At 41.1% G+C, this 27,720-nt stretch overlaps 2 long non-coding RNA genes and 1 pseudogene across 2 annotated transcripts; 1 reads left to right on the top strand and 2 right to left on the bottom strand.

Annotated features, from left to right (window-relative positions):
• The first annotated feature begins 11,830 nt into the window (after positions 1-11,830).
• Positions 11,831-13,136, top strand: LOC143138638 (uncharacterized). Its single transcript, XR_012990278.1, has 3 exons — positions 11,831-11,984; positions 12,293-12,344; positions 12,808-13,136. It is a non-coding gene; the product is annotated as an uncharacterized LOC143138638 (long non-coding RNA).
• A 218-nt stretch (positions 13,137-13,354) lies between these two features.
• LOC143118812 (cytosolic phospholipase A2 zeta-like) lies at positions 13,355-26,973 on the bottom strand (annotated as a pseudogene).
• LOC143138705 (uncharacterized) lies at positions 22,618-23,506 on the bottom strand. The gene is made up of 3 exons (XR_012990289.1): positions 23,466-23,506; positions 22,916-22,958; positions 22,618-22,724 (listed from the first exon to the last, which is right to left on the bottom strand). It is a non-coding gene; the product is annotated as an uncharacterized LOC143138705 (long non-coding RNA).
• Positions 26,974-27,720: the final 747 nt, after the last annotated feature.

The raw sequence follows: 27,720 nt of genomic DNA on the forward strand, positions 1-27,720 counted from the left end.
CTTTCAGACTTCTTGTGGCTGGCTGAGTTGTACGAATATGAAGTAGTAATGGCTCGCAACTCGTAATTGTTTCCTCAGAGAGGACCTTGTTGAAAACTACTAAGCACTGCCCCTTTACTCCCTCCTTTTCCTTTCATGCATGGAGAGTGCGCGGGCATTTAATGCAAAAATACGTCACCAAGAAACGCCCACATCTTAGCTTCACCCACCTCACAACGAAACAAAGTAGGACCGACATTGTTACTTTGCACAACTGTTTTCCTTTTTTTTTTAAATCCCAATTCGACACAGGACAGGCACTCTTAACCCTTGTATGATGTTCGGGTCATATTGACCCTTTTTAAAAAATAAATAAATAAATAAATAATAATTTGATAGGCATGCCAACATAGCCCTACACATTTACAACCTTCACAAGATGTTTGGGTCTTGAATTTCCCCTTGGGGATCAATAAAGTATCTATCTATCTATCTATCTATCTATCTATCTGGGTCAACACTAACACAAATATCTAAAGAAAGACACAACAATACAATAGTCACACACACACACACTCTCTCTCACTCACTCACTCACTTACATGCTACAATTTTTAAAACCTAGCCCAAGAAGTTCCTGTTGTCCTGCAGTCTTTACACTTTAGTCACTTTCTCACTCACTTTCACTCTCTTGTTGTTTCGAAGTTACCCTCAGTTTCTGAATAATCCTCTTCCACTTATCTCACTCTCGTCCAGTCCTTGCTCCATGGTTCTCTGAACAGATACTTGATATTTTCTCAATCTGTAGTCTCTTGCTCAAGATGGTGGTGAATTACTGCATTGAAGGGCCTGTATACAGGGAATTGATCTATACACTGTCAGGTAGAGCGATTATGCAGACTTGAGGGTGTTTAGAATGTTTTGAAATAACATTAGTCAGGGGGGCAATTCTGAAAAGGGCTCCTGTTAAGACTTTTGCGGACATGTTTCTGTCACCCTATTTTTTTTTTTAGTTAGAAGACACCCACAGGTAAGATATTAGGGTGGTTGTCAAGCTGATTTTTCATCCGCACCAAATCATATTCTTATTCATCTTCTCCACAACTTTGGTGCGGATGAAGTATCAAGTCCAGCTATTCTATCCTCAGCAGAACAGTTTGTTTGCAAACTGTATGATCCAAAAACGACCAGCACTTCAATCCATGATATTTGCTGTGCCCTGTTTCGGAAAAGTGAAAGCCAATGTGGATACTTTACCACCAACTCAGGATGCCTTGTCTCTGCAACTCATGAGGGCCCATTATCAAACAAAGGTTTGGAGCTGACAATATGTGAACGCAAGGAAAGTGGAAGTCAGTGCAGAACCAGGCAGTGTCGATGTCAAAAAAGTGGAATATTTTGCAGTGGGGCCTGTGCAGCTTGGTGCAAGAATACTCAGGTACTCACATAATTATTATTGGCCGCGTTTACATGCACTTCAGTATCCCGGTTATTATCAGGATTTTAATTGATAATAATGGTCCCTGGGTGCCTTCTGTTGGCTGCCTAGGTGCCACTGCTTGGATGGGGGAAAACATATCCCTTCTACTGTCCTTATTGCTTAGTTGTGTTTTTTTTATATACTTTTATTACTTTACTGCTGTTAGTGAATGTTGTGTGTGATGTCTGTATGCTACTGAGACCTTGAATTTCCCCTTGGGGATCAATAAAGTATCTATCTATCTATCTATCTATGCCATGGCTATTACATAGTTATTACTACTAACTAGTTACTAACCCCTAACCCTAAAGAAGTGAGAGAGCAGTTATGTTAGGATGGAATTAATAATTATAGTGATATGTCAAATATAATTTGTGTTACAACCTGGTACATTAATGAACTCAAATAGCACCATAGACTACCAGTTCAACATTTCCGCCTGGACATTAAAGTATTATATTAGTGAAACACACTCAGCACACCGTGAGCACACAGTGAGGTGAAGCACACACTAATCCCGGCACAGTGAGCTGCCTGCAACAACAGCGGCGCTCGGGGAGCAGTGAGGGGTTAGGTGCCTTGCTCAAAGGCACTTCAGCCGTGCCTACTGGTTGGGGTTTGAACCGGCAACCCTCCGGTTAGAAGTCCAAAGCGCTAACCAGTAGGCCACGGCTGCCCCCAAGTAGTACTAGTGGGGCCAATTCTGAAAAGGTCCCGTTAAGACTTTTGCGGACATGTTTTGGTACAAGCTGTCACCCTATTTTTTTAGTTAGACGACACCCACAGGTAAGATATTAGGGTGGTGGTCAAGCTGATTTTTTTTTGTGTGTGTGTGACTTGTACAAGCAATTTCAGGCCATTTTTTTAGTTTCCTGCCCAACACGACATGCCAACAATAAAGGTTGAGTATATCCACAACCACAAGGACCATATAAAAATGGTATCAAATGAAAGCTAACATTCATGGGGTGTCTGTAGAATTGTATTACAGTGTAAGAGACAACAGAACTAGAACATGAAAAAAAAACAATCTCTGCCTAAAGAGAACCAGCTCTCAAAGTGAATATCAGCTTGGAAACATAGCATATGTATCCCAAAACCTCTATCAATCAGTACCCCTATGTATGGGAATGAGTCAAGCCAAGTTTACAGTTTTTCTCAGTCGCTTTGGTGATTTTCTCACATCACTATTAACATTTGCACAGCAGTTAGTGCATTTCTCCCAACAATTAGTGCAAACTGCAAAACCTAGTGGATAACCTGCAAAAGCACGTCACTTGCTCAAAATGGATAGTACATTCCTCAAAAGCAAATATTTATGTCAATGAAACGGCCAGTGTCATCAAAATGAGAAGTCTTGACATCATCGTTTATGAACAAGACAGTCAAATGGCTTTGTCATGTTTTCATTACGACAGTTTATGCTCTCAGTGATTTCCCATGCAAAAAAGGTCAGAACTCGGTGACACTACCTGAAAATGCTCAAGACAGCACTATACTTGTACAGCCATTTGAAAACTACAGTAAAGTTATAAATTGCTGTATTTAGGGGAGTAAGTGAGTACAAGACACTGAATATGTACATTTCACAGTTTTACTGTATGCTCTTTGCAATTCTACAGCATTGTGACAGAATTTGATAACTAGTTCACAAATTTTGTATGTAATGACTCAAGCAATGAAATGAAGACTATTAGTTTTATTGGGAACGACTATTCAGCATCCATAAGTACAGTTCATTTTGACTGACATGACAAAGCAACTGATACATGTTCAAAAGCATTTGCAATTTGTTCAGAGGAAGGAGAAATTGCTACTATGATGTGCACAAATGACTAAATGTTGTGGAGGTTGAACTAATAGCTATGAGAATTTTCATTCTGATCTGAGAAAAGCACCAAAGTGACTGAGAAAAACTGTAACGCTTGTAAGGAGAGAGAGTGCAATGCTGCACAAGTTATAATACTTTAATGTCCAGGCGGAAATGTTGAACTGGTAGTCTATGGTGCTATTTGAGTTCATTAATGTACCAGGTTGTAACACAAATTATATTTCACATATCACTATAATTATTAATTCCATCCTACATAACTACTCTCTCACTTCTTTAGGGTTAGGGGTTAGTAACTAGTTAGTAGTAATAACTATGTAATAGCCATGGCAAAGATAGATAGATAGATAGATAGATAGATAGATACTGTATTGATTAATTCAAGGTCTCAATAGCATACAGACATCACACACAACATTCACTAACAGCAGTAAAGTAATACAAGTATATAAAAAAAACACAACTAAGCAATAAGGACAGTAGAAGGGATATGTTTTCCCCCATCCAAGCAGTGGCACCTAGGCAGCCAACAGAAGGGACCATTATTATCAATTAAAATCCTGATAATAACCGGGATACCGAAGTGCATGTAAACGCGGCCAATAATAATTATGTGAGTACCTGAGTATTCTTGCACCAAGCTGCACAGGCCCCACTGCAAAATATTCCACTTTTTTGACATCGACACTGCCTGGTTCTGCACTGACTTCCACTTTCCTTGCGTTCACATATTGTCAGCTCCAAACCTTTGTTTGATAATGGGCCCTCATGAGTTGCAGAGACAAGGCATCCTGAATTGGTGGTAAAGTATCCACATTGGCTTTCACTTTTCCGAAACAGGGCACAGCAAACATCATGGATTGAAGTGCTGGTCGTTTTTGGATCATACAGTTTGCAAACAAACTGTTCTGCTGAGGATAGAATAGCTGGACTTGATACTTCATCCGCACCAAAGTTGTGGAGAAGATGAATAAGAATACGATTTGGTGCGGATGAAAAATCAGCTTGACAACCACCCTAATATCTTACCTGTGGGTGTCTTCTAACTAAAAAAAAAATAGGGTGACAGCTTGTACCAAAACATGTCCGCAAAAGTCTTAACAGGAGCCCTTTTCAGAATTGCCCCCCTGACTAATGTTATTTCAAAACATTCTAAACACCCTCAAGTCTGCATAATCGCTCTACCTGACAGTGTATAGATCAATTCCCTGTATACAGGCCCTTCAATGCAGTAATTCACCACCATCTTGAGCAAGAGACTACAGATTGAGAAAATATCAAGTATCTGTTCAGAGAACCATGGAGCAAGGACTGGACGAGAGTGAGATAAGTGGAAGAGGATTATTCAGAAACTGAGGGTAACTTCGAAACAACAAGAGAGTGAAAGTGAGTGAGAAAGTGACTAAAGTGTAAAGACTGCAGGACAACAGGAACTTCTTGGGCTAGGTTTTAAAAATTGTAGCATGTAAGTGAGTGAGTGAGTGAGAGAGAGTGTGTGTGTGTGTGACTATTGTATTGTTGTGTCTTTCTTTAGATATTTGTGTTAGTGTTGACCCAGATAGATAGATAGATAGATAGATAGATAGATACTTTATTGATCCCCAAGGGGAAATTCAAGACCCAAACATCTTGTGAAGGTTGTAAATGTGTAGGGCTATGTTGGCATGCCTATCAAATTATTATTTATTTATTTATTTATTTTTTAAAAAGGGTCAATATGACCCGAACATCATACAAGGGTTAAGAGTGCCTGTCCTGTGTCGAATTGTGATTTAAAAAAAAAAAAAGGAAAACAGTTGTGCAAAGTAACAATGTCGGTCCTACTTTGTTTCGTTGTGAGGTGGGTGAAGCTAAGATGTGGGCGTTTGTTGGTGACGTATTTTTGCATTAAATGCCCGCGCACTCTCCATGCATGAAAGGAAAAGGAGGGAGTAAAGGGGCAGTGCTTAGTAGTTTTCAACAAGGTCCTCTCTGAGGAAACAAGTACGAGTTGCGAGCCATTACTACTTCATATTCGTACAACTCAGCCAGCCACAAGATGTCTGAAAAATGTCCGGCAGAGGCAAAGGAGGGAAAGGTCTTGGATCTAAATTTGAAAGAATGTGAAAAATTTGCCAAGTTCCTATGGTCAAAGAATTTACCTGAGAAAATCAGAGACACAACCTGGTTAATTTCTGTAAGGAGGCTCCCTGTTAGAGCAGTGGTGAGGTGGAGCTGTTATGTAACCACCACAGAACGCCCTATGAGAAACTGTAGTGAAGAAGAAACTCTTGAACATTTATTATTAGGTTGTAGAAGATCAAAAGAAATATGGACAAAAATTATCTCAATTGGTGTACAGATATATTTAGATAGTAAGACAATAGTTGTTGGTGAAATTAAAAGAAATATGTCAAACAAACAAAGGAAATTGTACAAACAAATTATTTTCTTAGTAAATGCACAAATTTGGAAAACCAGATGTTCTTGTATGTCTTGTTCTTGTTTCTTGATTTTTTTTTGGTGATAGTGGGTGAATATTACTCTTCACATATATCTGCATGTACCCATGTATTTTATTGAAAAAAAGGAAAAGAAGAAAGAAAAAAAAGAGAGAAATATGGGGTTCTGAATTTGGTAAAAAAAAAACAAAAAACAAAAAATATATGTATCAAAATGATGAATGGTTTGCTTTAAGATTGTGAATTTATTCTCGCTATGATCCCATTCTGATTGATTTAAAATAAAATAAAATAAAAATAAAAAAAGAAAAGGAGGCGCAAAGCGTCACCGTAAAGTTCTTCGTGATAACATTCAGGGAATTACCAAGCCTGCAATTAGGCGTCTGGCCCGCCGTGGTGGTGTGAAGCGTATCTCTGGTCTCATCTACAAGGAGACCCGTGGTGTGCTAAAGGTTTTCCTGGAGAACGTGATTCGCGATGCCGTCACCTACACCGAGCACGCCAAGAGAAAGACTGTGACCGCCATGGACGTCGTCTATGCTCTGAAACGCCAGGGTCGTACACTGTACGGTTTTGGTGGTTAAAGATCAAATCTCTCTCTTGACTTAAATACTCAAAGGCTCTTTTAAGAGCCTCCCAGATTCTCATAAAAAGGTTGTGTTCCTGTATAGGGTAATTTGAATATTGAAAAAGCTATACACAAACCACTTCCATGCAGTTGCCTGACTGCAACCAGTAAGTAGTCACACGATTTTAAAGAATAGGCTAGGCATTGCCATCTCATGAAACGCTTATAGTGCAGTCTTCATCTAGGGATGGGCAAAGCGAGGCTTTATGAAACACTGAAACGTTCGAAGCAATTGTGCCGAATTGTTCCGAAGCTTTGAAACAATTCCGACACCTCAGAGCTGTTTAGGGTGAAACAAATCTGTCAAATGCTTCGTATTGGAGATGTAGTCTTTAAAGTTCGTGGCTCGTTGTGTTACCTGTGTTCAGTCTTTGTCAAAAACTAAGCAGCATGCCCTTGGTCAATTACTGGATGGGAGACCACATGAAGTCACAATAAAGAGAATCTTATTGCTGCCACTATGTATTCTCTAAATCACTTTCTTCTTATAAAAACTCTTAGAGTTTAGTTGAAACTGAGTGGTTGGTGAAGTAAGAAAACATAAACAGATACGATCTGAAACAATACCTTACAAATCAAACGGGGATCGAACCACATTTGAGCAGCCTGGGCTACCGTGCAAAAAACACCCTCACTAACCACTACACCATCATGGTTATAGTTTAAGAGAAAGCTACACTGTTAATTGAACGCGCGGGCACGCCTGCCGACACCGGTGAAATGCACCGACGGTTCACTTAACTTTGGCAAAGTCCTTTTAGGCAAGTCCCTCCACTGGGCGGCCATATACCAACGTTTTTTGGGCACTCATCGGGCACAGTCTTTGGGTCGAACTGCGCGTGCGCAAGGCTTCACGACACCAATCTTGCTCCAGCGGCGAGATCACAACACATGATTGGCACGATGTCTTCACAACAAACCATATGGTTGGCTCAATGTATTCACATCACACCACGTGATTGGCTCAATGTATTCACATGTCGACGTTTTGCCAAGGAAGGGATAGGATATGTGTAGACAACGGCCATATTGGCGTGACAAACTATCCCCATGCATTTCTATGGAGTATTTTTTGAGTGCTGTGTCTCCTCATTAGAAAGTCTCTGACTTTGGTCACATGACATGGGGATTTTGAACGATGTTTCGAAGCAGTGGTCACATGACATGGCTGTTTTGAACCACGTTTCGAAGCAGTGTCAAAGTCCTTTTAGGCAAGTCCCTCCACTCGGCGGCCATATACCAACGTTTTATGGGCACTCATCGGGCACAGTCTTTGGGTCGAACTGCGCGTGCGCAAGGCTTCACGACACCAATCTTGCTCCAGCGGCGAGATCACAACACATGATTGGCACGATGTCTTCACAACACACCATATTATTGGCTCAATGTATTCACATCACACCACATGATTGGCTCAATGTATTCACATGTCGACGTTTTGCCGAGGAAGGGGTGGGATATGTAGACAACGGCCATATTGGCGTGACAAACTAGCCCCATGCATTTCTATCGAGTATTTTTTGAGTGCTGTGTCTCCACATTAGAAAGTCTCTGCTGTGTCTCCACATTAGTCCAGTGGACAGAAAGGTGAAACCGGAAATGTTGAGTACATCAAAGTTTTGGAATGGAAATATATAGTATGGGTTCCCAGCATGCAGAAACTGCGGGATGCTAATTTGCATATGTTGGGCAATTTGTGTAATTGAGCTAATTAGCATAAATTAGCATAATCACCTATATTGATCATATTATAAGAGCTGCTTGGCCAAAATGGACCATGTTAGTATGTTTTTAGGGGTTACTGGAGATGCTGAGTCCATATCTGACATTTTCAAGATTCAAAATCACTATTTAAACTTGGTTTGGTCACGTTTTTACTCTCATTAAGCTGATTTTGCTGAGTTTTTGGGGGCGATTTAGACGGATTTTTGGAGGATAAAAATGTTCAGTGTTTAGGAATAATTTGGATTCTCAAGTTATTTCTGAATTACACAATCATTTTAGAAATAGCTATTCACTGGCCCTCTGCTGTGACTCACAATTGAGTAACAAAGGGAAGAACTAGCCTCTACTACTCCTCACTGTCCTCATCCGTTGTCCTGTCGCCATCTTCTCCAGACTCTTCATCCCTGTCCTTCTGCTGTTTTTGCTGTGTAAATATATTGCCACATGTAACATTACTGCCTTTGCAGAAACAATAATTAGTACAGGCCAGGCCTTCAGCTGCACAGCTGCACTTTCAGATACATGTATACACAGTTTTAACCCAGCTTTGCAGTTACAGCTGATAACATCTAACAAATCAGGAGGAGCAACAGGACAGGACAGAATCAAGGGTGGGCAAATTCCTCTCCTTTCTTCATACCTTTCTTCTTACTCCCTCCAAACGCGGTTATATCCACAGCCGGTGGATCAGTACGGTCTGCTTCTTTCCAAAGCAGCACCTGTAGATGGGCACGTTTTCCATGGAGGAGCAAGACCTCACCGCCAGGGATGAATTACTGCACGGGCCTACCGGGCCAGGCCCAGGGGCCCAAGGGGTCAGAGGACCCTGAAGCCCAAGCCTTTGCATGAAATCATTGCCTCAATATCAACACATCAGGATGTAGGCTATGAATCTGATTGAATTTAGAATTGGCCACCCCCAAAATGCACCAGAATACAGGAAATCACATCAAACAGATTAAAACATTTCTGAGGAAGGACCCCCAAAGCCCCTTTCAAATATGCGACAATTATGGGGGGCCCTTAATACATCTGGGCCCAGGGGCCCGAAAGTTCATAATCCGTCCATGCTCACCGCTAGGTGGAGGCCCAAGCAAAAGGATCCGAAGAGAACCCTTGTAAGGGGTACTGAAAAGCTTACAGAGGCCTTCAGACCTTGAGCCCCTGCCCCCGCCGGACAGCTTTAGGCTGGAGTTGGCGGTGGCCCTGGCTGCGGAGCAGAGCAGAGGTGGAGCGGCAAGGAGGTGGTGCCTTGAGGACGGACGGTTGGCGGAGCCTGTTCGAGTTGGCCTGTTCGCCGGTGCTTTTTAGAAAAATAAGGGGGAAAAAAGTTTGTTGTGTGAAATCCGATGGCACGAGCCAGAGAGAAGGTCTAGGCCTTGGCGCGATCGTGGCGGTGTGGAGCGGCCGGAACAGCGGAGGACAGCTCTGCGACAAGGCAGCAGAGGAGGGACGCCAACGTCGGTAGCTGTAGCCTGATTGCGCAGCGTGGTCCGGCTGCGATGGAACTGGAGTCTGCTGCCCCGACTGGCGAGACGACGGAGTGGAGCATCGGAGGTGCAGTGCCAGTTACGGTGCTCAGCGCCGGGGAGTCTGTGGCAGTGGAGGCTAGGCCCCGCCAGGTGTTGGAGGAACGTTGCGGTGGTGCACACTGCGAAAGTGCGACCTGAGGGCGTTCTCTGAAGGGAGCTGGGGACGAGAGGCGATAGACCAGGTGACTGCTAGCACGCCCCGCATTGGGCCGCTGGTGGTTGTGGTTCCCCAGGGTGAGTAGGGCTCTTGCGGTGTGTGCACCTCACCTGCTGTGTGACATTGAGCCCAGCCCCGATCTGCAAGCTGCAGCCAGGGGTACTTGTTTCTATGGAGTATTTTTTGAGTGCTGTGTCTCCTCATTAGAAAGTCTCTGGCACAGCCTACACGTTAAAATGAATATATGGGGGCCTGTGGTTGCCCTTTATAACTTTTGCAACGAACTGAGAACGTCGGACATCTAGGTGGAGAGGTTGCAGTCAGTCTTAGTTTTGTGAGGAAAACATGCAGACAATCATAGTAAAACCGTGCAATGCGTCGACAAAGAAGTGCCTTAGACCAAAACATGAGTCTCTGTCACTGCTTTAACGTGTTACAATGTGGTTTTTGCGAATGTGTACTTTCCAATCGGGAGCTTTTTGGACACTGCGAAACACAATTGACCAACACGAAACACACGGATACATACCACATTAAATACCACTAAATTATAGTACAAAGTTATGGGAGCATAAGTGGTGTGGCAATATTAGCTAAGGCTGCTTATGCAGACATATGACCAAGAATGAATTATAATATAATATATGTTTCTAACACACTGGCTGGCATAGACTATTCTTTGGACTGCCCATATGCTGTAAGTGATTGTGGGGAGGACATTACGCAGTTGCATTTTGCCTGCTCATTATGAGTAGGCAATCTATTTATCGGGTTTAGATAACATCTTGTACCATCTCTACTGGACCCAAAGTAACTCTTTCATTACTGAAGAACTCCTGATACAATATATGTGTGTGTGGGTGTGAGAGAGAGAATGTGTGTGAATGTACAGAAGCACAGATACTGTCCATCTGATCAATAGGTATGTGACTGGAGTCAATTATATACACTGACCAATTTCTCACCCATTAATTTCTAATGGCTGGCCATTTTTGGCCAGGAATATACATGGGTGTTCTGAACTTAAACAAAACACCAACATTGTTATTAAAATGATCAAAATTGTGTTGTGTGTTCAGATGCCCTGTGTTAACAGAGTCATGGAGCCTCATGATAGTCAGAATAAATTAACAATATTTCTGAGTATGAGTCTCTGGTCATTATGAGTAGGCAATCTATTTATCGGGTTTAGATAACATCTTGTACCATCTCTCCTGGACCCAAAGTAACTCTTTCATTACCGAAGAACTCCTAGCTGGTACAATATTTTCAATTTCAATTTCAATTTAATTTCACTTATAGAGCGCCAAAACATTACACATGTTTATGGCGCTTTACAGAGAGACTTTAGAGATACATATAGAAAGAAACCTCGAGGAGATCCACGACTCAAGGGCCTGACCCATCTGCCTATAGGTCAGTTACAGAACAGTAAGGTCTGTACACATGATAAATGCAAAAGTTAGTCAGATGTAGAGAATAGAACATGGTGTTTAAAGCCACCTGAGGTGTATGTTACAAGAGGTGGGATGGTTGCATATCCGGTATGATAATGCATGAATCCTATTTAGTGTCAAAGTTCAAATAGTCCATTGTAGGAAATGGAATTGTTCAGGGGGATTAGGAGTTGTTATAGGGCAAGTGGTGGGTCGCTAGGCTGTACAAGCCAGGAATCCGGGCAGGGTGGTCATAGGGCAAGTGGTGGGTCGTAAAAGTCATAAATGAGAGACTATGAACTCATTCCTGATGATTCATAAGATATAAAAGAATGAAGTAATGCACAAATCAAATTAATTCATGCATGAATTCATGATAATTCATGTACCGTTACCGTAAAGTGTTACCGAAGTCTGTTTAGAGGTTTCATTGTAATGTAAAGAACATAAAGAACAGTTGAATGAGTCTCACCTCCTGAGAACAACATACAACTATTTGGTGTTTGCATATTACATTTTGTTGTTATATATTCAGGTAAGATTGAGTTATGACTGAGATCTATGAAATATATCAGAAAAAAAGAAACTTGCAGCATACCTCTGTAATTGTTCACAGTTGCTCCAAAGATCACCATAGCATCAATCATTCCCACTTCTGAAGTGTCGGAGGGAAGTTTGGTGATTTTGACCTGCAGCAGTGATGCCAACCCACCTGTGCCTGTGAGGAATGAAGCTGGCTCTCAGAAATCGACGACAGTGGAATTAACTTGAGCAGGTTGGTCTAAATGGGAAGATGAGGTGGTTCTTACACCTTCCCATGTTTCCCTAATAGAACCATCCCGGTGGACCACAGGAGAACTCGCAGCGATTATAATTGTACCCGTATGGGCTCTCCTGGTTTTGGCAACTGTGGTCGTTATGTGCTGGTTGTGAGTGACAATCAGAATCACTTAATGCATTTGTCCACCTCAACAAAAATGAAAGTAACACATCCAAAATAAGTAGATTGTCTTCTATATCGAGTGATTTTAATGTCACCACCTCACACATTATTGCTGTCTTTTTGTGGGTTTCCTTAAACAGGAGGAAGAAGGCGATTGTAAATGAGGACCGTGTGATTAAAGAGGATGTCAAGGTATTTGAAATCATTTAGCATGTAACATGACAAATATGTATTTGATATGTCATATATTTCTATTATTCCTTTTATACATAAGCCTGTAAACCAGAGTTACTTATCTGTTCTATTGACATGTAGTGGTGGCTTTTATAGAGGTTATTCTAGTTCTATTTATTTGACTAGCCACTGTAATACTACTTTTTAAAGGTTTCACAGGATAGATGGCATGTTTTTTTTCCCTTTAATAATACTTTTAATAAAACAAAATTATAAGTGGTTGTCAACTCTTTATAAGGGAATCCACATTGTAAAGTAGTAGGCTACAATACCAATGAATTAATAAAAAAAGCATACACAGATATCAGAGTAACATATCCAAGGTAGAACCAGCAACAAATCAATCGAGTACAGGCCACACCTCACTTCAGACATATGTGATCTCCCCTCACCATCAATGCACTAGTAATGTTTACTGCAGCACTGTAGCAACCATCTCTGACCCTGCATGCTTCAAGATGACCCCTGACCCCCATGTCAGCGTTCAACATGACGAACACTACGCCACCCTTCACTTCACTCCCAGCTGGCAAGAGGCGTCTCTGAGCAGCAGCATAGTGAAGGAGCATCAGTTCAAATAGCCATAGGAGGAGTGGTTCGACACCTTTTCCAAACAACAATCATATCACTAGCAAAAAAATGAGCACTAATCACAAGCACGAGTGTGAATGTTTATTTGAAGTATATTTTATTAATGTGCAAGCAAATGCTACATGTACACCACCCGAGAAAAACACATGAAGAGTAGTCAACCAATTTTTAGTTTGTATGTATTTTTTTTATATAATGATACTGTAACATTGGTGTGTTGGACTAGCGCTATTGGTTCCCACAATGCATTGCGGCTGGGGTTCAGGGGGGGGTTATTGTGTGTGTGTCTTTACCTTTGTTTACTGATTATGGATGTGTTTTAGTGTAGCGTGTATCCCTCTTTAGTTTTGCCTCTTGTGTGACCCTTCTTGCTCGAGTCATTGCAATACATTTTCTGACACAATGGGGGGCAACATTCTAATTTCAAAGCCTTTCAGTAGAACAGACTGTTTTTCACTCACCCTGTCATGTAGTATTGTGTGAACTAAGTGTGAATCCTCTGTTTTTTTATTTTCTTTTTTCATATGCATGTACACGATAAACATGCTTGAATAAGTATATCACGATTATAAACATGCAATTAAAGTAAATGAGATACAGTATGCTTAACCCACCTTGGTCTCCATAAAAACATGCTTATCATTTTATATTCTCAGAGAGTATGTCTGGCTCCAAATAATCAAAATGAAAACAAAGAGGGATCCATTAAGGCAGTGATTCTTAAACTAGGGGTCGCGACCCCAAATGGGGTCGCCAAAAACTTCCGTGGGGTCGCCAATTATTTTCTGTATTCAGTCTGAAATTATTATTAGGTGAAACAAAGGAAAATAATATTGCCCTTTTCTGCCTTTTTCTTATTTACACGCAGTTAAGAGAAGAGAGAGATTTTTTTTCGTCTTTCAACGAGATCTGGTTCAGCCTATGGGCTACTGGTCCGCTGATAGAAACAATGTAACTATCTGCTCCCACTATGCAAACTCAACTTTTTTAAGTAAAACAAAACAAAAGACATAGGTAGCCTACTAGCCAAAATGGACAGGTGGCTGCTTAAAAAATTGAACAAAAGCTCGGAAGTGCCATCTACCAGTGCGTCTACTCCTCCGTGATCCTCAGATGGGACAAGTCTAACGGCCGGTGAGAATAAAAAAGAACAAACGGCGCGTCGGCTTTATCAGAAAGAATTTCTGAAATATGCATTCACTTGCCAAGTTAAAGATAACCTCAACCACCCACAATGTGTGATTTGCGTCGATGTTCTGGCGAATGAGATCTTAAAACCTGTCAAAATGAAACAACATCTCAAAATACAGATGTCGGCTCAGCACCGTGGAGGAAAATCTCCGCCCACCCTTCCCATTGAAATTGTTAAAGATAGTAAACCAGAAAAGGGAAATAAAAAAAATATTGTTATTGTTATCGCCATAAATATAATTAATGTAACGTGGTGGGCCTAATGCTGTATGTGTATGTGTGTGTGCGTGCTTGTGTGTGCGCGCGCTACGCACATAGCGCTCTGATCTGATATGGCGGCAGCCTACACTTGTTTAATCGTGATTGTTTGGTTTTCTCGGTTCTTGTTCACATGGAGTAAATAAAACAAATGACTTTGCTTTTTAGTTTTTGCTTGATTTAGTTGTTAACGTTTGAGGGGGGTATTTGAGTAAGGACTTAGAATGGGTTTGGGGAAAGTGGGGTCGCCAGACCTCGCCATACTTTTTTGTGGGGTCGCCAGACAAAAAGTTTAAGAACCACTGCATTAAGGGACAGGAGTGTTCGTCCTCGTGTTCGTCCTCGTCTTCGTGGACTCTCTCTCTCTCTAACGCCCGACGCAAAGCCGACAGGAGTGTGTCGCGGTTGTTCAGGATGTTGTAGTGCATGAGATCCATCAGCTTCTGGAAGTCCTCCGGCTGATAGGCCAGGTTGCTAGTGACGTACGGCGAGTCTTTGGTGCTGACATCCACGTCCCCTTGTTTCAGTTCCTCCACCCCCTCGCGCCTGACACCTTAGTGCAACAACAAACAGGAAGTATAGGGTTGATAACAATATGCGATTTTCACGGCAGGATTGTTGAGGCAAAAATAATTAAAATGAAATCACCACAATGTCTGTAAAACTTGATACTATATAATATATAATATCATTATAATTTGATTTATTATTAATAGTGAAATTAATTTATATTTGATTGCTTTGTGCTTTTTAACTAATTTGGGAAAATAAATTACACTCAAAATACGAGTAAAGTGGTGGTGAGTATGTAACCACACCCAAAAGCATTCAAATGGAACAATGGATGACTGAAAAGATGGTTAATATGTTTTATCAATATGACATTAATTATTGCATTTATAAACATCACAATATTGACAGTTAATGCCTGTATTCTGTGACACATCCTGGCCCCTGGGATTTGAAACGATGAAAGGACTGAGCTGAAATAATCACAAGCATGGCGTATTGTGGAGAATGAAAGATTTCTGAGGGGTCGGGGCTTGCACCTACTCACCTGGGGCTTTGAACTCCCTGAAGGTGAGATTGACCATGGGGAAGTGAACCACGATGGGTGCTTTGGGGTTCTCCTCGTCCTCGAAGACGTACACCTCTTTCATGGGCTCGTTCTCCACGTGGCAGAAATCGATGTGGGGGAACGGGATCGATCCTGTGGTCAGCACAGTGCTGCTGGGTTTCCTTTAACACCTGAGGAGTACATTGACAGGGCAAACAGGTCAAACGTGCCTCAGAGAAGATGAGTAATGTACCTGGCTTAGTGCTCAAGCTCAAGCATGACCATGATAAATGGATAGGTCGTGGTTTAGTGTCGTTAGGTAGGTCATTGTTTATCCACAACTACATTTATTGGGGTCAGAAGAGTGTCAAGAGAAAAGGCAGTTTGCTCTATTTTAATCAATAAGAAATGGTGTCAGGCATGACAGGTGCACGGTCCCTTCAAATTAAGAGCCTCAGATATGAGCACCATGCTGGCCAGGGTGTCACAACATGGCTGATTTGAGAATAACATACATTGCTCACACTGATGTACTACCTCATGTAAAACAATTATTAATACATAGCATAACATAACATAACATAACATAGTAAACCTTAAACTGATCCAAATCCCAGGAGTAGTTGAGGGACAGGACGAGGTCCATGCACCTGTGGGCTTGCAGCACTGGGATGAAACCTGTGTTACAGGCGAAGCCCGCGTCCACCAGGTTCAGGGTGGCGTCCGCTGGGGTCAGCTGGTTTGGGAACGCATCGGGGTGAGTGTCTGGACAGGAAGCCCAAAGGTTGGATTTATTATAACAATGGCAGCTGGTTCCAAATCGTGTCATATTTCACACACACACAGACACACACACACTCATACGGTTTTTCAGTATATAACCCATACTGTATATGACACACGTGTGTGACATATGTAATAAGCAGAACATATACAACATATATAATTGATTATGTAAATATATTAAGATATATAATACACATGTGATACAACAGCATAATATACAACAGCTGTAATAGGTAATATGTGACATGAAGTGGCATTATTCTTACCATTTCCCGCAATGAATCCACTTGTCTTGTTGTAGTCCCAGTGTAAATTTAGGCCTCGCATGAAGTTGTAAATGTGGCTGGAGATCGGTCGGCTGGTGAAGAAGTCGGTAATCCTTTGTGCCATGTCGGTGGCCGGCTTGATGATGACGGTGTCGAGCGTGGACGGCCTGTTGTCCGAGTCTGTGGGGGACAGAACACCTCACGAATCTCACAGGGTCCAACATGACAACACACACCAACAGCACAGTCATCAGACAGCTGGTTGAAGCTGCTGGGGCAAACTACTGGACTGATACTGTAGTTTGTCAAAATTGCTAAGAATGTGCCTACCCACTTTTAAGATGCTTGACTTCCACATTTCCCTGTGCTACCAATTACATACACGTTAGAAATCATAGGAAGAGTTTGGTTCCAAAAGGCTATATCCTCCATTTTAATGAATTTTCATTAATCTTACTTTTATTATTATTTTGTTTTACATGTAATTTTAGTAGAACTGTATTGGGTTATTGTTATTCAATTAATCTGTACTCAATCAAAACGACACATTTGCAATTTTGTTGATATTATCTGAAATACACAATGACGTAACATGACTTATTAATGTTTTTAAAAATGGAGATATAGTGTTTTGGAACCAAACTCTTCATATGCATGTACTGTATACAACATGTATGGATGCATTTATGTGTACAATATATAGCCTACATATTTATCATGTATGGATGCATTTATGTGTACAATATATAGCCTACATATTTAATCATGTATGGATGCATTTATGTGTACAATATATAGCCTACATATTTATCATGTATGGATGCATTTATGTGTACAATATATAGCCTACATATTTAATCATGTATGGATGCATTTATGTGTACAATATACAACCAGCCAGGTATTGAAAGCACAACTTTTAGGCTCCTGCAGTGTAGTGGTAACTTTCCTTACCACTACACTTACACAGTGCTGTCTTCAGAGCACCAATACCTGTCTTGATGACATCACCAGGAAGCCAGGCTGGTTTGTTGCCAGTGACATAGTTCCACACATCGTTAAGGCTGATGGACATGGCACTGCTCCAGATTCCTACAGAACACACACGATGGATGGATGGATGGATGGATGGATGGAAAGGTGGCTGTACTGCATGATCAGGGATCGCCTCACACATTCCCCCCCCCCCACACACACACACACTCACACACACACACACACACACACACAATCCTTCTCCCTTGCTTCCTTCATCTCTTACCTATCAGGAATGGCAGCCGAGCCTCTGGAAGGTTCTTGACCATGCACCCCAGGAAGTACTCGCTACCAAAGTTCTCCGTGGGGATGGACGCACCGTATTTTGGAATGCCCACCTCATAGGGGCTGAACTCACACCACTCTGCAAACACAACAAAGGAACAATCTGAAGCTATGACCCAAACATGCTTTAGTCTGTAGAATCACAACATCTTAGCTACACCGGATACAGTAACATTCACTGACTACAATTAGCAAATTCCACTTCAATCAGTAGAGCTGGACGAATGTGTATGCACTGCAGTGTGTATGCTCTATTTTTTTTTTTTTTTGCACAGCACTTGCCATGTGCTCCATTTTGTACGGGATTTGAGTTTAATATCTTAATTTAATTAATAGAAGAAGAAAGGGTTGTTTGGAATAAAACTGAAAACTCTTACCTGCATCAGTGACGTTGCCCTTCTGTCTGGTCTTCATGTTCACTGCTGTGTAGATGGGCAGAGGATTTTGTCCCTCAGATACTGCCCTCCTCTGGTCAGACAGGGTACTGTCCCATTTCTGCACAGGCAAAAGTGCACATTCAGCAATTGGCTCTGCAGAATCTATTGCTTACGTGTAATATGCAATCTGATTGCAGTTTGCAAATACATTTTGAACAAAGTTATGGGTGTGTGTATATGTATGGGTGTGTGTATATGTCTGTGTGTGTTGTATTGCTTGTGTGAGAGATGAACAAGAGAGAGATTAAGAGAAAGAGAGATGTGTGTGTGTGTGTGCGTGCGTGCGTGCGTGCATGTGTGTGTGTCTGTGTGTGTATGCATGTGTGTGTATGCATGTGTGTGTGTGTGTGTGTAATGTAAAACCGTGCCTTTTATGGTTTTGTTGCTTTCTGTTTCTGTGTCCATTTCTGTGCTTTTATGTACTATTTCTCTGGGCCATTGCTTATGCAGCACACTGAATGACCCCTGTGCTATTTAAATAAACTTGACTTGAATTGACTTGACTGTATTCAGCACCTTGCCATAGATGAGGTGTTCGATGGCCAGACCCCACTTGTCGATGTAGGTGACTGGGACCCCCTCCTTTTCCCTCAGATCCATCTCCTCCCTGTAGCCACGGAGCTGCTCAGTGGACATGATGTCCTGGTACCTCTTAATCATCTCAACCTTCATGGGCTCGGCGACCACACTTATGTCCTTTTGCGACCAATCGGAAGTATCGTAGAGTGTGGACATGGCCCTGTAACATGCAATAATGCCATGTTATATGAGACAGAACATTATATGGAAATATTACAGGTAAGACTGGTTATGATGTGGTATATTCACACTATATATTCTCTCTCTCTCTCTCTCTCTCTCTCTCTCTCTCTCTCACACACACACACACACAGAGCATTTCAGAAAAGGTCACACTGCACTGAAAGTCAGATGTGTGAGTGAGGTGTGTGTGTGTGTGTGTGTGTGTGTGTGTGTGTGTGTGTGTGTGTCGTCTAATCTTGTCTGAGGGGCTGGTCTCTCACCATGTGGCTCCTGAGACTCCCGTGATGTAGCTGACAGCATCCAGGATGCCCAGAGCTTGGAGACCCTTCAGACTCCCAAAGGTGCCAGTCATCGCCCTGGTCCCGCCCCCCGAGCAAACCACACCCACCAGCGGGACCTGGAAGGAGATGTGTCAATAGCAAAGATCCTAGAGCGGAGCTCTGTTCTAGAATCTTTGGTCAATAAGCTTCCAAAACGGTTCTAAATAGTACAGCCATTACCATGAAATAGGAACAGTGCAGCAAAATTACTTTTGTACTGTTCACACATTTTTGTCAGCATATTTGTACATCTGCCATTGTCAGTCCTGGAGACAAGTGTAATAACTACACACCTGTTGTTCTCTATCATCTCTCTATCTCTCTCTCTTTCTAGACCCTTTCAATCAGTTCCTAGATTGTTTCCGGTTTCTGTATTGAAACATTCAAAACCACATATACTTTGAAATTAAAATGTAAAATCTATTGGACTTTAGCGTAATGCTCTACAAATTGTTGATTTTAACTTTTTTGTGTCCCCAAGTTACTATAAAAACTACTAAATGTTGTTTTATGTGCCACCAGAAATGCCTTATGTTAGTTTATGCAGTTGAAATGGTCAATAATGAGTACAACTGTTTATGAACATTATGCCTTCAATAGGGAGTGATTCAGAATGTAGCATCATGTACGAGCATTCTGAGAAATGTAGGCAGTGGAGGTACTGTATGTATTGTGTTACTGTATGTCTGAGTGTGTCTGGCCCAGGCCTTCACTCTCTCTATTTGCATCCCAGGTCATTAGCCAAGGAGCTGGCCAATGTAGTGGAACACATATTTGGACCAAATTTGTACATTGAGGTGAGTCATCTCTCCGTGGGCATGTTTGTGTGTGTGCGTGTGTGTGTGTGCGTGCGTGCATGTGTGCGTGCGTGCCTTTCCCCCTTCCTTAGCCCCCAAAAGAGCATTCTTGTTTTTAATGTTCCACTTGGTTTGTAGAGTTGGAAAAATTAAAGCCTCTATCCACTGATGAACAAAAGGGATTATCAAGCAAAATGAAATACCATCTCTGGCTAATTTGATCTACACAAACAAGACAAATTCCTTGTATGCAAAAAACCTGCTTGGTAAGAAACCAAACTCTGATCTGTATCTTCCCTTCAATGCACCCCCCACCCCCCTATCCCTCTGGTTTACTCCCTTATCTATCTATTTCTCTCTCTCTCACACACACACACACACACACACACACACACACACCACACATACACACCACACATACACACCACACACACACACACACACACACACACACACACATACACACACACACACTACCTTATCTGTCTGAGGAGGTGAGCTGAGTCCTAGCAGCTTTTGCAGAGCATGCCCCACCACCGCCTTCCTCTTCTCCAGGAAGTCCCTCTCAGCCAACGGGATGTTAAAGTCCAGACGCAACGCCAGATTCTCCTCTGAGCTGCAGTGTCACAGTCACCAAACAACAGTGAAGAGGGCAACAGTAACAGCATATTTATGTCAGTTACACTTTGATCACGAAAAGGACCTCAAGAAATGTAATCGATCAAATAAAATAATAGAAACTATTACACAGAGCCTTACTCACCGTGGCGATATGGCTCATTTAAAATCATAATGTCGTACTGTGATGAATAGCTGGTGGTAATGGCACATGTGTTCATGTCTCCTTCACGTAACCATACACCATAGACATAATAGAAATCGTACACTACCAGAATTTGAAAATGATGACCAAAACATCTGTTGTCTCGTGTTATTACGATTTACGTCAGAGGTTGGATTTAGCCTAAATCATTTAGGTCAGAGGTCATGATGGTGTGTGTATGCGTTACCCCAACCAGAGTGTGCTTTGCAGTTCTAGTTTAAAACAAGACTATGAAACAATTTGCTACTCTCTTTGAGGTTTTTTTTTTATCAAGGAAGACATTTTGGTTATCATCTTCAAATTCTGGTTGTGTACGTTTACATGAAGGACAGATGAACACATGTGCCATTACCACCAGCCATTCATCACAGTACGACATTCCTGTCTTCAAAGGACACAGTTAGCATGTTAGCAAGCTTCTAGCAGTGCCAACAAGGCTCTGAATCAGGGCTGTATGTTAACTTTTTTTGCTGAGGTTGACTTTGTAACATCGGTATCTAGTTACAAACACCTCATTAAAATAATGTGTCACCGGTGCTAAGCTGGTAAATCATCCAAAACTGTTTTTTTTGTAGCATGTGCTACATTATATGTTGCACTGTGCACTCCTGCTCTGGGTGGTGACTGCAAGGTTTTGTATGTCTTTGGTTAGCTCACTAGGAAATGTTGAATAAGGAGTGGACCTACAATGTATGTCATGTTGTGACATGTTGTACATGTTGTGTATACAATGAAGCACATTACCAAGGTATGCCTGTGTGGAGAATTGAGAGTGTATTAAGTTTTTAGGTAGAGGGATGTTTTACCTTTCCCCTGTTTTCAGTTCCAGGTTAACAAAATCCTGTGGGAAATAAAATGGTGTTGTTTGATAACTGGGCATTTTCTTTTTTATTATTCAAATGTGTTCAAATTGAGCAATAGATGAATGTTAGAGTTTGTGTACTACCTCTCCAAGAGGCACTTTCATTTCCTGATTAGCAATAACTGGCCGCAAAGAATCTGGTGAAAGATTGATTGACTGAATGGCATCGTCAACCTGTTGACAGCAGATTATGAAATAATAAAATGAATGAAAAATAAATAGAAATAAAATGTATGGCATAGTCTCAAATTCTCAATAGTATAGTCTATTGGTTTGCAATGAGTATCTTCCTTTTTGTTACCTGAAAATTATTGTATTTTCTAAATGAATCAGTAGGTTTTAAAATGTCAAAAAAGGTGGAGGATGTCAATCTGTGCTTTTCCTGAGACAACAATGACATCTTCCAATGCTTTGCTTTGTCTACACCCAAAAGATTATTCAGAATGTGGTTTGACAATACTGAAGATTATAACAATTTCCTATCAAAATAGTTCACAATTAATTAATATATAAATTGCTGCAGTTCTAGTTGAGTCCACCACACCTAAAATGAGAACATGTTCCTTCAGGACTAAGTGTGTGTGTGTGTGTGTGTGTGTGTGTGTGTGTGTGTGTGTGTGTGTGTGTGTGTGTGTGTGTGTGCCTGCGTGTATGCATGCATGCATTTATGTGTGTGTGTGTGTGTGTGTGTGTGTGTGTGTGTGTGTGTGTGTGTGTTTATGTGTTGATGTGTGTGTGTGTACCTGCACAGAGAGTTCTGTCTCCAAGTCTCTGTTGATGTAGTAACGTAAAGAGTCCATCAGGTCCGAGGTGAGAACATGTTCCTCTCTATAAGCTCCTTTCAGCTTCAGTATTAAGCTCTGTATTTCTGCAACACACACACACACACACACACACACACACACACACACACACACACACACACACACACACAGAGAGAGAGAACATATACCTAAGTGAACTGAAAAAGTGTTTCCCCCCTGAACAAAAATTGACAGCTGTACTAAAGCTGGTGATTTATTTTCTTTCTTTGATCCTTCAATGTGTTCTACTGCTTACCTGGGTGTTTTACCGTGATGTCAAGAGTTGAGAATGGTGGTGCCTAGAAGCAGAAGAATCAGGACGAATGTGAGCCATAATTCATAATTTATCCTTTATCTCGACTGAAAGTGTTACGCTTTACTTGACGGTATCGATATAAGAGTGACATGACACTGTCATGAACGTGTCATAAACATTATAAACAACCCATAAAAGTTTATGACATAACGCTTCTGTTATTAAGTGTCATTAGGTTTTTGTCACGACAAGTTAGGGTTAGGTTTAGGGTAAGGGTTAGGGTCAGAGTTATGGTTCATGTGTCATGACAGTGTCATGTCACTCCTATGTAGATACCGTCAAGTATTACCAAAGTGATATTTTATTACATGTTTATGCTAACATTTTTTATAGAATTGACACTGCATATTTATAAATTGCAATTATTACGTATACTACATATTAATATCACTGCAATATGCACACTGCAAACAGAATTCTGTAACATCATACTCATATCAACAAATATTATTCTGAATCATTTAAGTAGACTACACAAAGTGACACCTACCACCAAGATTCCATTGGACAGGTAAGAACCTGGTGCTTCAGCGCTAAAAACAAGAAGGACAAGTGTGAGGCGTTTAATAGGCATCTGATGGTTATGCAGTCTATAGAGCTACTGTAACACTCTAAAAAACACAGATGAAAAAAAGGAGCATATGATAAAATATGCAGGGCAGCAATCAGCCTATTATAAATAATTGAAGCCAATGCTTTTTTCAACCTACAGTTGCTTTCACAGTCCTAACAGTTCAATGTTTCCAGGACAACAGTTTATCTTTTCCATTTCAGTGTTTTAATGCAATAAAAGTGTATGTATGTATGTACGTATGTATTCAGTTATGTATTTATTTATTAACTTGTCTGTTCTCTTACCTCTCAACCATCTCAAATTCGACCCATAACTTATCATTTGTCTGAGCATAGACAAAAAACAAAACAAAAAAAAGATGTCAGTTGACCACATTTTGTTATTAACATGGTAAAATGTCATAATGTCTCTTCAAGAGAGCTTTACCTGTGCATTTGTTATGAACACTTTGGTCTGTTTTTGGCCCATGGTGAGGTTACTTAGATCAAACAAGATAGCCGTGCAAATATCATCTCCAAAGAATGTGTCCTCATCGAACATTTGCAATTCTAGAACATTCTGTAAGAGAAGGATAGTTGTGTAAAAAAGGATAGATTGAGAAAGGAAAGCACTTTTAAAAGTTATTCAACTTTCAGTAGGTGGACCCTCAAACTGATGAATTTGAGACACACCAACCTGGTATCTTAACCAAGGGGGAGGCAATAAGTATAGTTGATAACATCAACAGTTAATAACAATTTGTCTGTAAAGTTTTACATCAGATGTTTGTAAATATGGTTTTAAAGGGTCTATAAGCAGGATCAGCACAACATTGAGACGTCTGTGTGGGTCAGACCTTGACATGGCTGTTCACGCGGAAGTGGAACGTTTCGTTCCACTCAGGGCTGTCGCTGTTGGAAACTGTCCTGGTGCGGTGCAGGCGGGCGGAAGACGTGGGGAGCTTCAGAGTCACATAGCAGTCCGACTTCGACCCTGAAGAGAACCACCAAGAGGGGGTTAGGGTAAGTACTAGCAATCAGGGGCCGGTTCCCCAAAACGTTCTTATCGCTAAGTAGTTCTTAACCTATTCCTTAACCTCTCTCTTAACGTTATGGCATGATTCCCGACACGTTCGTACGCTAAGTATATCTTCTGTAAGTCACACTTTCGTAAGGTTGGTCTGGACCATTCGTAGCTCTCTCTTAGCGTTGTTTGAGCTCTCAAGGCGCTAGTCGCCGCCACTGTGCAGCAGTCTTTAATCAGCGCAGCGCAGTACAAGTCAAACTATGGTACAGTATGTTGATGATGTTGTGGCTCAACGATGATTTTATGTTATGGACATTTAAGACTAATAATAAAATATGTTCGCAATGGATGCAGGCCTATTTATGAAGTTTACTTTATTTGGTATCAGAACTAATATGGTGGTAAGCCTAGGCTATTTCGTAACGTCATTAAAGCGTTCAAATTGGCAATCACTTTTGATAATTAAAAGCTGGCAAAGAATTTGCCTCTAAATGGCTAAGATCTATAAATGGGTAAGCATGGTGGTGTCCAGTAAGCGACCAACTAGGCCTATGGCAGCGATCCAACGTGTCCTTGTATTGAATCAAAAGCTCTTTTTTGTTGCTGTTGCACAAGTTATTCCGAAAGCTGGAAAACAGTGTCACCTTGTGCAAGCTCACCTCGTCCAGCACAATTTCAAGTTCCTCTGACGAGAAGCTTGGTGCCCTTTTTTTACGTTGCTTCCCCACCATACTGTAGGCTATCTAACTCTCTCTGTTCATTGTAGATAGGTTGCTTTTTATTGAAAACATTAACCAATGGCAATCAATACCGCATTAAACAGAAGTAACTGCAGCTGCTTGCCAATCAATTCTAATTGTAAGGTACCTTACCATTAATATAAAAGTGTATCACATAATTTTTAGAAGTCGTTAAACCCATCAAGAAGCGGCACAACGGGATAAGGGGGGGTGGATGATTAGTGAGGGATACCCGGTTAGTCTACCCGTCACAACATAGCCTATCGTGTGAACATATTAGGCTGCCAATTTGATAATTTAGTTAATAGTTTATATTTTACTGATAACTTAAACTATGTTCAAATAAATGTTACTGGAATAATTTGAGGAATGTTTTATTTGCATAGAACATGTTGTCTTTCTTAACGCCGTCATGCACCTTCGCGTGAAGTAGAAAATCGATTCCTGAGCAATCGATGCCAACTAATTCAGCACCTTCACTTGGGACAGCGCCTTTGTAACGTCGAACGTAAGAGGCAGCGTGTTAAGAAGCTTCCTAAGGGACACTTCAGGGAACACACTTAGGAACATAAACAACTTTGGAAAGGTATATCTTTTGAGTCTTCTTAGCGGGCTAAGAGTGAGCGTTATCGGGGAACCGGCCCCAGTTCAGTTCAATTCATTTCAGTTTCTCTGCCGCTATCTGGGAAAAAAGTTGTTTTATCTTCAAGAACAACTGTGTACACATTGAATTCATGCACATATTGTACAAAACTCCGCACATTATTTAATTAGTTAGAGGATTTCAATTCCATCCACATATTTTCTGCTATACCTAACAATAGTTGAAGCATGGCAATAGAAGACACTGAAATATCTTCCATATCTGGCAATCTATTGCGTTAGTAAAAAAAAACAGAAAAAAAAACAGGAAAAAAAACAGTGAAAAGAGACAATTAACAGTCAAGCGGACAGAACACAGATTGATTGACGGGACTTACAGTAGTCATGGGAGTGCTGAAGTTCTGCTCGCAGGACGGTAACAGAGAGCTTCCAATAGGGGACCAATTCCAGCTGAGAAAGATAAATAAACAAATAACGTTAATCACAGCAGCACCAGTCTCATCACCATTATTGTCAAATTATCTTCTCAGTATCTTCACATTATCTCCACAATATCTTCTCATTATCTTCACATTGTCTTCTCAAAATCTTCTCAATGTTTGATCAATATCTTCACATTATCTTCTCAATATCTTCTCAATGTTTTATCAATATCTTCACATTATCTTCACATTATCTTTAACCATCCTGCATATAACAGCTTGCTATAGTACACCATCCAGAGTGAGGTCTGTTTTTTTTCTGCTTTCATTTGAGCTTTGAGGTGTTTTCATAAAACAGAACATGGAATTCACCATGTAATTTATTCACACATTGTCCTGTAATATAAGGCACGCAATCTGATGAGACACAAGCATGAGTTGTAAACTTTTGACAGTTTTAAAATTGTGATGACCTAGAAAACAAGACTGGACAAAATTATGTTTTCAGAAAAAAATGGGTTAAAATAAGGACCAGCTGCATTAAAACTGAAGTAATACATTGCCCATATCGGACCAGACTGACCAGTGGTCCTGAGGAAATTATTTATACAACCCAACACATTTAGAACGTAACAGTTTGCTTACCTTGGCCATGGTTGTTTCTGCAGTGAGCTCAGCTCAGTCAACTTGAAGGCAAATATCTTGAGTGACTGAGGGCGGAGCAGTTTTTGCTTTTGTGGACTTTAGAATGGGTTCTGTTTTCATGCTGACCCATGGAACTGGACAGCACCAGGTAGGCCATTCCACTGTTCCAGTTCAACTGGTTATTGTAGGTCAGTTGGTTATTGGAGGAGTATCATGAAATCATTTGGTCTCACTTAGCACATGTCCTGCCAATTGCCTGAATGCTCCACCAAAGACAAACAAAAATAAAAATCACCAACAGCTTTCGTGCACCAATAACATCACCAACAAAACAGCCTTTGAGAGCATTTCATTATCACTGGTTAGCAGGCATCCGTCATGTCCCCCCACCCTACACACGCACACACACACAGACGCCACGTCGTCTTCAATGCGATGCAATCAAAAACATAATCAGACACACCACAAGCCCTTGATAAAGGCACCAACAAATACCAAGAACCAGCAACAAATTATTTGGTCATTCTTCTTAGTTTATGATCCGATCAGCAAAATATAACAATAGCAGTGCATGTGAGACATGCTAAGATTCTCACAGAGCTACAAACATGGGATGTTCGATATAAGCTCCACCATTGGTCCACAGAGCCATCTGAGTGGGATAACCGGAAGCAGTTGGACGTCTAATTATCCTCAAAACGGTTTTGACAAGACCAACAAGGGGCCTGCAGGGTATGGAACTGCCAGACTATAAAA

Source organism: Alosa pseudoharengus, unplaced genomic scaffold (assembly GCF_046254945.1).
Source record: "Alosa pseudoharengus isolate Yale_2024_CS ecotype anadromous, Long Island Sound unplaced genomic scaffold, YU_APseudo_1.1 YU_APseudo_1.1_scf_1, whole genome shotgun sequence".
Taxonomy (NCBI): Eukaryota; Metazoa; Chordata; class Actinopteri; order Clupeiformes; family Clupeidae; genus Alosa; species Alosa pseudoharengus.